The 11,941-nt window shown below is 47.6% G+C and overlaps 1 non-coding gene across 1 annotated transcript; it reads right to left on the minus strand.

The window, feature by feature from the left end:
- Positions 1–225: 225 nt before the first annotated feature.
- TRNAL-AAG (transfer RNA leucine (anticodon AAG)) lies at positions 226–307 on the minus strand. Its single transcript has one exon. It is a non-coding gene; the product is annotated as a tRNA-Leu (tRNA).
- Positions 308–11,941: the final 11,634 nt, after the last annotated feature.

An 11,941-nucleotide genomic window follows, 5' to 3' on the forward strand; every position in this document is an offset into this window, starting at 1 on the left:
GACATTTCTTTTCTTTAGAACATCCTACCTTTCCTTCCTTTTTACTGAGTCCATTAAAAACTGCCTTTCGACAAACCAATCTTAAAATCTCAGTTTTCGCAGCTTTTGCTCCTTTTGTAGTTCAAAATTTTAGGATAGCATGATCACTGCCTCCTAATTTCTCAATCACCTTTACTTCCTCAACCGTTTCCTAATTTTTGGTAGAAATTAGATCCAAATAAATAACGGCAGCAGTGGGATTTGAACACACACCTCCAGAGAAACTGGAGACTTAATCCAGCGCCTTAGACCACTCGGCCACGCTGCCTCATACAGACGTTCAAACTTATTTAAAACAGAAATTTGCTAATGATATAAGTGTCAGAAAACCTTGTATATCTAATTAGACAAAAATACAAATGTTATTATGCATGAGAAACGTAGTTATCAGGGATTTGTTTGTACATTGACTCTGGGGCACCATTTTACAAAACATATAACTTGTATGCAGATATTTTACTAATCTTTCCTCTGTTGGCTCATCCGCTAATTTTAAGATATCCCTGAATTAGGTGGTATAGATTACTTGCTATGATCTCTCATATACAGGACTCTCAAACATGAAGGATTCCTACACCCCTGCTTGTACGTAACAGATAATCAGAAGCAGCAGCAAGGAAGACATTATACAGCAGTGCAGAGCAATGTAGCTATGAGTTCATCACTAGGGTGACTTACTGGAAAGCAGCAGAAGCAGCATGGCTCTGTTTATGTTTGCTAATCACTCTGCTCATCCTGTATTGATAACCCTAAAAAGGCAGCAGGGATATGAGCTAGCAGTTAGACTTCTTTTGACCAAGATTGATTTTGGAAAATTTTGAGAATGGTTGATGATTGATTGAACTGACATGGATGTAACATAGATGGTAAATTAAGTAATTAATTCTGGTGCCTAAAGCCAACATGACCACTCATATGCAATATTCATACGTATGACTTGTACACATGCTACTTTTCTTCTACAGCACAGTGAAGATCACTTGATGTTACAACTGCTTTCTTAGAGAACACAGAAGCAAAATAGGTATATAAAAGTTCAGTCTTCTCAACATCATTATTGACCACTTTACCCTTTTCATCCTTTAAAAATCCTATAGCATCTTTGGCTTTTCTTTAACTTTTAACTTACTTCCAAAATACTTTCTTATTGCTTTTGGTCTCTCTTGCAAGCCTCACTTCATTACTGGCTTTAGCTCTTCTAACGCTAGCCCAGCTTTCCCTGCAGACAGCATTATATTCTTCTTTAGATATGAACCCTTCTTTCCCTTTGATATTCATTTCTTTTTTCCTTTTTAGCAAGCTTTTAAGTTCAGTATTCAGCCATCCTTGTCTCCATAAATGCTTTCCATTCTTCCTATCTTTAGGGATTGTTACTGATTGTGCAGTGAGAATTTAATTTACCAAAATCTCCCATCCTTCCTGGACATTTCTTTCCTTTAGAACATCCTACCTTTACTTCCCTTTTACTGAGTCCGTCAAAAACTGCCTCTCTACAGTCCATTCTTAAAATCTCAGTTTTCGCATTTTTTCCTCCATATGTAGTACAAAATGATAGGATACCATGATCTCTGCCTCCTAAATTGTCAATCACCTTTGCTTCGTCAAACGCTTCCTAATTTTTGGTAAAAATTAGACAAAAATAAATAATGGCAGCGGTGGGATTTGAACCCACGCCTCCAGAAATATTGGACTCTTAATCCAGTGCCTTTGACTGTTCGGCCACGCTACCTCATACTGATGTTCACACTTATTTAAATCAGAAATTAGCTCATGATATAAGTTGCAGAAATCATTGTATATCCAATTAGACAAAAATACAAATGTTATTATGCATGAGCAACGTAGTCATCAGGGATTTGTTTGTACATTGACTATGGGGCAACATTTTACAAAACATATGACTTGTATGTATATATTTTACTAATCTTTCCTCTGTTGGCTCATCGGATAATTTTTAGATATCACTGAATTAGGTTGTATAGATTACTTGCTATTATATGCGATATACAGGACACTCAAACATGAAGCATTCCTACAACCCTGCCTGTACGTACCAGATAATCAGAAGCAGCAGCAAGGAAGACATTATACAGCAGTGCAGAGCAGTGTAGCTATGAATCCATCACTAGGGAGACTTACTGGAAAGCAGCAGAAGCAGCATGGCTCTGTTTATGTTTGCTAATCACTTTGCTCATCCTCTATTGATAACAATAAAAAGGCAGCAGGGATATGAGCTAGCAGTAAGACTTCTTTTGACCAAGATTGATTTTGGCAAATTTTGAGAATGGTTGATCATTCATTGAACTGACATGGATGTAACATAGATGGTAAATTATGTAATTAATTCTGGTGCCTAAAGCCAACATGACCATTCATATGTAATTTTCATACGTATGACTTGCTGACATGTTCCTTTTCTTCTACAGCACAGTGAAGATCACTTGATGTTATATTTGCTTTCTTAGAGAACACAGAAGCAAAATAGGAATTTAAAAGTTCAGCCTTCTCAACATCATTTTTTCATCTCTTTACCCTTTTCATCCTGTAAAAATCCTATAGCATCTTTGGCTTTTATTTAACATTTGACTTACTTCCAAAATCCTTCCTTATTTCTTTTGGTCTCTCTTTCAAGCCTCACTTCATTACTGGCTATAGCTCTTCTAACTCTAGCCCAGCTTTCCCTGCAGACAGCATTATTTTCTTCTTTAGATATAAACCCTTCTTTTCATTTGGTATTCATTTCTTTTTTCCTTTTTATCAAGTTTTTAAGTTCAGTATTTAGCCATCCTGGCCTCCATAAATGCTTTCCATTCTTCCTTCTTTTCGGGATTGTTATTGATTGTGCAGTGAGTATTTAATTTAGCAAAATCTCCCATCCTTTTTGGACATTTCTCTCCTTTAGAACATCCTACCTTTCCTTCCAAACTGCTGACAAGACACAAGTAACACATGGAAAAGTGACAAGTGTAATGCACACGCCCGGACTGACTGGCGTGTGCGTGATTAGTGATTCCACTGTGCCATGAACCGGAGAGTGCCTGGAGGGGCATAACTAAGTATCTGCCCCATCTGACCAAGGTCGCATGATGGCATACAACGCCAGTGCACAAGGGAGGAACCGAGCAGATTGACCAGCTGCCGCTCAAGGTTAGACCCCGGACACGGCTGTTGACCCACACTGGGGAATACAGAAACAGGCAGGCTAGAGCACAGGCTGGGTAAGGTCCAGTACAGACTGGGAGACGGGTTCAGAGCCAAAGATGTGGTAATCATGCAGAGTAAAGCGAAACTGCAGGTGCGGTAGACAAGGCTGAGCAGAGCAAAGCCGCAGACGCGGTAGACAAGGCTGATCAGAGCGAAACTGCAGATTCGGTAGACAAGGCTGAGCAGAGCAAAACCACAGATGCGGTGGAGAAGGCTGAGCAGTTCAAAACCGCAGATGCGGTAGACAAGGCTGAGCAGAGCAAAACCGCAGACGCGGTAGACAAGGCTGAGTAGAGCAAAACCGCAGACGCGGTGGACAAGGCTGAGCAGAGCAAAACCGCAGACGCGGTGGACAAGGCTGAGCAGTGCAAAACCGCAGACGCAGTGGACAGGGCTGAGCAGAGCAAAACCGCAGATGCGGTGCACAGGGCTGAGCAGAGCAAAACCGCAGACGTGGTAGACAAGGCTGAGCAGAGCGAAACCACAGACGTGGTAGACAAGGCTGTGCAGAGCGAAACCGCAGATGTGGTAGACAAGGCTGAGTAGAGCAAAACCACAGACGCGGTGGACAAGGCTGAGCAGAGCGAAACCGCAGACGTGGTAGACAAGGCTGAGCAGAGCGAAACCACAGGCGCGGTAGACAAGGCTGAGCAGAGCGAAACCGCAGACGCGGTAGACAAGGCTGAGCAGAGCGAAACCGCAGACGCGGTAAACAAGGCTGAGCAGAGCGAAACCGCAGACGCGGTGGACAAGGCTGAGCAGAGCGAAAACGCAAGTGCGGTGGACAAGGCTGAGCAAGCAGGAACCGCCGGAGCGGAAAGTAAGAAAGGACAGAGATAAATCGCCAAAACGTTAAACAAAGACAAAGCAAAGGGGACAGGGCTCTGTTCACATGGAACAGAATGGAAAAGAAAGGCAGAACCAGATACACACAAGGTACTTGCAAAGAAGTAGAGAAAGGACTCCAACTCACAAACGGAAGTACAATGACAACGAGTAGAAGTTAGGCGCAGGTTCAGACTCTACAGAAAAAGGGAGCAAACGGACATAAATACAAAACAGGTAAGAAGCTAGGAGACAATTCAGACAAGAACAGTTACTACAACAAAATGCAGGAACGAGCCTAGGTAAAGCCAAGTGCTGGTTCAGACACTGCAGAAAAAGGGAGCAATTGGACATAAAGACAAAACAGGTACAAAGCTAGGAGACAGTTCAGACAATAACAGTTACTGCAACAAAATGCAGGAACGAGCCTAGGTAAAGCCCAGTGCTGGTTAAGACACTGCAGAAAAAGGGAGCAAACGGACATAAAGACCAAACAGGTAAGAAGCTAGTATACAGTTCAGACAAGAACAGTTACTGCAACAAAATGCAGGACCAAGCCTAGATAAAGCCAAGTGCTGGTTACGACACTGCAGAAAATGGGAGCAAACAGACATAAAGACAAAACAGGTAAGAAGCTCGGACACAGTTCAGACAAGAACAGTTTCTGCAACAAAATGCAGGATCAAGCCTAGGTAAAGCCAAGAGCTGGTTCAGACACTGCAGAAAAAGGGAACAAACGGACATAAAGACAAAACAGGTAAGAAGCTAGGAGACAGTTCAGACAAGAACAGTTACTGCAACAAAATGCAGGAACGAGTCTAGGTAAATTCAAGAGCTGGTTCAGACACTGCGGAAAAAGGGAGCAAACGAACATAAAGAAAAAACAGGTAGGAAGCTAGGAGACAGGAACTGTACTGAAGCAAAATGGAGGAACGAGCCTGGGAATATGGCCCCCAGAGGCAAAAACGAACAGGCTAAGAGTTTAGACAGGCCTGCAAATACAGCCTCCAGGAAGGCAAACAGACAACAGGCTAGGAGATAGTTCAGACAGGACCTGGCACTACAGAGGCAAGAAGCCCTCTGAAAGAAGAAGATGCTCAGGCACTAGCTTCCAGGTGAAGCTGGTTTAAATATCCAGTGACAGACAGTAATAGGCTGAGGACGCATTAAAGGTGTGCCCACAGCAGCTATAAGAAGCAGAAAATAACCAGGCTGCCGCCCTAAACAGTCAGACCAAAGCATGTCCACAGCAAGAACAGGAGCACGACTTACAAACTGGACTGAAGGCTAAGATTGCAATCTTGCATAGTGGGAGATGGTACACTATGCAAGTACGCCGCCAGGTATGTTTCAACAAGTACATATAGTCATGCGAAAAGAAATGAGGTGGAGGAGTAAAAGGAGCGGGAGACACAGATATAGGCATGTCATGCCCTTCTAAAATCATGAAAGGCTAGAGTAAAAATCTAAAATCAGCCTACCAACACCCAGACGTGGTGACAAGAAAATTAAAAAAATAAATATATTTAGGTAGAATGGTGGTTCCATTCAGAACACTTTCCTTACAAGACGTAGTGGTATTCCTTTTGTGAGTTGTGCCAAAAACGGAACCCAAATACATTCGGACTAATCCACCATTTGTCATATCAAAGGGACAGGTCAGTAAACGACAACATCGACGCGGAACCAAGTACAGTAGTATATGCTGTACATCCTTTGACAAAGCAATCAGGCGGATCAAAAAGTTGGGAAGGGTCACCCTAATGGCCAAAACAGACATTGATGCTGCATTCCGGTTACTTACTACCTGTGCCTCTGAATAGTGTCCACCTATTGGGCTGCTTCTGGGTAGGAGCATACTATATAGAACGCTGTTTGCCCATGGGGTGCTCCAGATCCTGCTCACTATTTGAGGCGTTTAGTTGCTTCCTCGAATGGGTTGTAATGGACGTTTCTAAGGGGGCAAATATTATCCAGCACCTCGACAACTTCTTATGCCTGGGCCCGAAAGATTCACCACAGTGTGAATACACGCGGTAGTCCACCTGTGAAAAGGAGAGAGCTGGAGCGAGAGCGGACACCACAGAGCCAAGGGGTTAGATGGAGTATGGAAGAAGGAAAGAGGGCGAGGGAGGTAAGGTAGTACAGTGGAAGACCGCCCTGAGTTCCCCCATGTGCCTGCTGGGCGGGGAACAGCCCTGGGAAGAATAGCCGCTTGCGCATCCCTTTGAGGTTACGGGCGCGAGCGGGCAGAGGGACTACGCTGGAGTGCGAAGCCGACATGGCCAGTTCGTTACTGCCCGTGCGACCTCCGTGTCGCCAGGTTTGTGCCAGAGCTGCGGTGGACCCTGACGGACAGCCCCCCTCTCCCAATACTGGTGCCTGTCCGCTGGTGGGTCGAGCCCCCCTGCGGTGGGGAGGGTAACATCTGCAGAAGAAAGACCATCTTCCAGCCAAACTAAGATGTCTACTTCTTTTCGTGGACAATGTGATACGATCCCTTTCTTACGGATATGCCCATCGCTACAAATTCCAGATGAGGCACAAAAATAGCAGGTGCTTCAACGGGTATCAAGTGCTCCTTCAAGTGGGCTCTCCTCCACCTCAACTTCAACATCACAAATACTCCAGTCCTCAGAGGTGTCACCCCAATTGCAATTGCTTCCTCACAGCTCCCAAGTCTCCTGCTGCCCGTCTGAGTATGGGGTAACACAGATGGTTGAGTCTGCAGAGCTGTTTACTCATACTATAGCCTGGGAAACAGAGGTCTGCTCCAGAGCTTCTGTTAATCCAGATGAGGAAACGATCTGCGCTGATGCCCAGAATCTTTATGAGTCGGATCCAGGACCAGATGAAGAAGGTTCTGAGCATAATGTAGACCCTCATTCTCAAACTGTAATTCCTGTTGGTGGAGACAATGATGATGACAATGATGAGACTCAAATACCTGATTGGAGCGACAACTTGACTTTTCGGTCAGGGCAGGAAGAGGTTGACTCTGAGGACGACGGGAGTGAGAACACACAGGGTGATGATGGCTAGGTTGGAGATGGCACATACTGTCAACCCACAGTCAGCCAGTCGATGAGGTCAGCAGAGGAGGTGGAGGAGGATGTGACTAACCCAGGGAATGGGGATGACTTGGTACCCAGGCCTTTGCCTGGCCATGGGGATGTCGCTGTGGTCGGCTCCCGGGCCCGTATCCTGGGGTCACTCTTTAAAAGGGTGGATAATTGTTAATTTTATAAGAGTTCGTGATGCCACCTGTGGTATCTGGTGATAACCACCAGCGCTGCAGCAGTCCACTGAGGCCAGTGATAAGGCAGCTCGATGGTATAGCTTCCCAAAGGTGGAGCTAGGCCTCAGGGCAGCGTATGCAGGGGGAATGCAGGACTGGCAAGACCCAGCTGGGTCAGAGCAAGAAAGGGAATGGACACGGCAGTCACTTCAGTACCTTTTACTGGTGGAAATTCAGGCACATCCCGGAGCACTGTAGGGTGAAGGATCCTCCCCAATGAGCGGGTGTAGGGCCTCCTGTTTCTTGCCTCTGTGTAGTAAGTTTCTGACCTGCCTGGAGCTAGGCCTAACTTTGTCTCTGTCCTGCGCTGGCTGACCTTATGGTAGGGCCTTGTCTTGGAGTTCACACTCCCAGTATGCGGGGCCTAAGCGTCTCCTGGCTCTGTTACGTATCAGCACCTTAGAGATCCTGGGACTTTTAGTTCTCCAGGGATTCTGGTTATGCCTTACTGGGTCATAGAGATCCCGTTTAGCTCGCATCCGGTGTCCGGTAAATGCTTCTGTGTGAGCTGGTTAAGCTCCTCTGCCCCATATGTACTAACTCTCCACTCGCCTTCAGCCTACTCGGGCCCTCACTAGGCTATACACACTAACGGCAGCTTGCAGTGCTTCACCGATCTTATGGCGCCGGCACACCTTAAGCTCTAACTGGGCTCCCTGAATCTAGCTAGCAGTAGCCTTGTGCTCCACTGCCGAACTATTAACTGAGTACTCTAGACTAGACTGAGCTCCACTGCAGACTGACCTCTCTTTGGCTTCTCTACTGCAGGAACTCTTCAGAGGAACTGAACTGCCTAGCTCCACCTTCCCTAATTATGTCCCTAACGGGCTCCCTCTGCTGGTCTGAGGGGGAAGGTGGATATGTGTGAATGTTTATGGGGGCCTCTTGTGGAGGATTCCATCAATGCACTCTTCTAGGATCTCTGATACCAAGCGCAGCTGGGCGTCACAGATGCTATTGATGACGAGGCTAGGTTGCACCTTCCTGGACAGAGACGGAGTACTGGAAGAAGGTCAACAACTGCATCCTCAACCACAACTCTGCCACAAGTCGTATTGGCTCTTCAGGTCACATGGGCTCTAAGCCTTGCATAGCCTGGGCATTTTGCCTGGGCATTTTTTCAGATCTTTAAGGATGACCCAACTCGTGTTATCTGTAATATTTGTCACCAAAAGCTAAGTTGAGGCCAAAAAACCCATAGTTTGAGTACTTCATGCATGAACCGTCACATGGATATGAAGCAGAAGTTGCAGAGGAAAGCTCACTGTGCTACAATGCGGCCTAGCGGGCCGGGCCAACCACCGTCTGTCTCATCTTGTGCATCCGCGGCCTCTTCATCCTCTGTGACTGGGGGGACAGCAGTCATACATATTTTTGGACGCAGACCTGCCACCTCTTTACCCGCAACAGCCAGTGTGATTGGCAGGTCATTATTTCATTTGGAAGTGGAAACACCAGCTGGTGTTGAGCGCTTTCTGACATCGAGACCACCACCTTGGATCAAGGAAACCTAACTTTTCCGCCTGCATCTTCCTCACAGACCGGCAGTTTGCCGGGGACACCCTACTCAACCCCGTCTAAGCACAACAGCCAGCCCTCGGTCCCTCAGATGTGGACAAGTAAAAGACCATTTTCTCCTAGCCATGACAAAGCTAAGAGGTTGAATTTCACCATCTGCAAGTTGTTGGCTACATAAATGCTGCTTTTCCACCTGGTGGACACAGAGGATTTTCGAGACCTTATGTCCTTCGCAGTGCCCCAGTACCAGATGCCCAGTCGGCACTACTTCTCAAAGAAAGGTGTACCTGCGCTACACCAGCATGTCGCACACAACATCACCGCTTCTTTGAGAAAATCTTTGTGTGACAGTGTGCATTTCACCACAGACACTTGTATGAGTAGGCATGGACAGGGGCGTTACATGTCGCTGACTGGGCACTGGGTAACTATGGTGACAGCAGGACACGGGACTGCTGTCCAAGTCTTGCCGTTCCCACGAGTTGTACATCAATCCTCTTTATGTAGAAGTTCCTCCACTGCTTCTGCCTCCTCAACCTCCTCTCGGTCCTCCACCTGCACCCAAAGCCAGTCTGGTAAAGCCATCCGCTTTCTAACTGCGCAGAAGGAATCCTGCACACCTCCTTACTATGCTGGCAGCAGGGCTCAACGGCATCAGGCGGTTTTTGCTTTGAAATGTCAGGGAAATGTGAGTCACACAGCTGAGGAGTTGTGGTCAGCTTTGGACAACTAGTTTCATGAATGGTTGTATCCACTGGACCTTCAACCAGGGAAGGCCGTGTGCGACAATGCTGCAAACATGGGTGCGTCCCTTCGTCGGGGCAATGTCACACACGTGCCTTGTATGGAAAAAGTGTTGAACCTGGTTGTCCAGCAATTTTTAGCCCACTATGCCAGACTAGATGGCCTTCACCAGAGGGCACGGTCGCTGTGTGCTCACTTCCGCCGTTCGCATCCTGCAGCTCAATGACTTACATCTCTGCAGAAGTCGTTGGGCCTGCCAGTTCACAGGCTGAAATGCGATGTGCCAACTTGGTGGAATTCAACTCTGCACATGTTGCAGGGAATGTGGCAGCACCGACAAGCCCTGGTGCAATATGTTCTGATGTTTAGCCTGGGCCAACGAGATCCAGAGGTGGGGCAAATCACGCTGCAGGAATGGTCTCAGATCAGGGACCTATGAAGTTGACGCGTCCCCTGTGCCGTGTGGTACCCGGAGCCGGGCCGGTAGACGCTGGGAGTTGTAGTCACTGTGGCGGTGACCCGGTCCGTGACCCAGGGCGATCAATCCAAGTGTAATTTGCATATATGGGTTTCATAACGTCCGAATACGCCACCTGTGGAGTGCGACCAAAGGCTCCGCCGCTGCAGAACAGTCCTCTGAAGCTGGTTGTTTTGCAGCAATGGTATTATTACTCCCCACAGGAAGAGTGTTGCTTCAGGGCAGTGTGGGTGGATGATGGTGGTTGTAGTGCAGGGAGTCAGTAATGAACACAGAGTCCATGTAATGCAGTCCCAAGATCTTTACTCACAGATGTTGCATACCAGATTACAGGTACCAGAGCAATCTACCCCGTCATGCTGTGCGTTCTCAGTGAGGGGCTCAGTCCACCACCAGATAGCTCCGGAGTACTTAGCAGGACCCCCTTCTGTGTGTCCTTTCTCTGGCCTTCTGCCTGCACCTCACACCCAGTGACACTTCTATCCGGTATCCTCAGGCCTTGGCGGGCGACGTGTGTTCCGTCCCCTGGGTCCTATGTGGCTACCTTCTTAGTGAGACAGGTGTGGACTTTGGCCTGCAGTACATGAAATGCTGCAGCCTCTAGTTTCTAGTTGAGCCTTGCTGTTTCTCCGCTAGTTGACGGAGCGGTTCCCCTAATCTGGCCCGACCCCTCTACCTCCTGGTAGCTGCAGGCGTACGGGTGGCGTTCTGCACGGCCCATACCCCTAGGATCCCTTGGGTTCCTGGAGCCTTCCTGCTCCCTCTCCTCTCTTTTCTCCTTCAGTCCTAGGTCCGCCTGTCACTTCTCCTCCTCTGACTGGCTTGCTCTTTCGAAGATGGCTTCCTATTTATACTCTCCCTGTCATGTGCTCCCCTAAGCTGCTTTCTCCACCCACACCCACTACATAGGACCCTCCTGCCAGCTAGGGACCTGGGACTGTGCTCTCCCTTAGCAGCAATTTCGCCCTACCACTCTGGGTATGTGTTGCATGCAGGTGTTAAGGTCCTGAGCCATACTCCTTCCTCACCTGATGGTAAGATTCCATACCTCTGGGTGAGATGTATTACCTCTGTGGCGACTGAACCCTCAGGGGCGCCAAACACCCTTCTGCACAGTTTTGAAATGGCGACGAAGATGTTTAGTGCTGACGATGCCATTATCAGCATGACTATTCCAGTGATTTACATGCTGGATCACACGTTAAACAGAATTCAGAGTCAGGTAGTGGGACAAGAGGAGGTGTAGGAAGTAGGGGAGGAGTCATATGCGGAAGTGATAACATCTCCAAGGTCCAGACGGTCGGCAGCACCAAGGCGGGAGGCATGGGAGGGTGGGGAAGAGGGATTAACCAGGGCGCATGGTAGCAGCCTAACTGTTGAGGAAGGTGCAGGAGCCGAGGAAGAAGTGGAGGACGAACTGGCGATGGGCATGGGAGACTCATCAGATGAGGGAGACCTTGATCACATTTCTGTTGTGCGAGGTTGGGGGGAGAGGGCAGAGGAAGGAAGCATGATTCTTACCTCGAAACCAACACAACAAGGACTTGGTAATGCTGGATGCGAAAGACACTTGAGTGCCTTCATGCTGCACTACCAGCAACATGACCTTCGGATTGTCAGAATTCGAAGCAATCCCGACTACTGGGTTGCCACACTCTTAGATCCCCGGTACAAAAGTAAATTTTCTATAATAATTCCTGCCATAGAAAGGGATTCACGCATGCAGGAGTATCAGCAGAGGCTGTTGCAGAATCTTACATGTGCTTTTCCACAAAACATCAGTGGTGCACGTAGTGAATCTCACTGTTCTAACGTGCCAACCGTGGGACTGTCGA

Source organism: Phyllobates terribilis, unplaced genomic scaffold (assembly GCF_046119375.1).
Source record: "Phyllobates terribilis strain yellow unplaced genomic scaffold, ASM4611937v1 Scaffold_11__3_contigs__length_659146591, whole genome shotgun sequence".
Lineage (NCBI taxonomy): Eukaryota > Metazoa > Chordata > Amphibia > Anura > Dendrobatidae > Phyllobates > Phyllobates terribilis.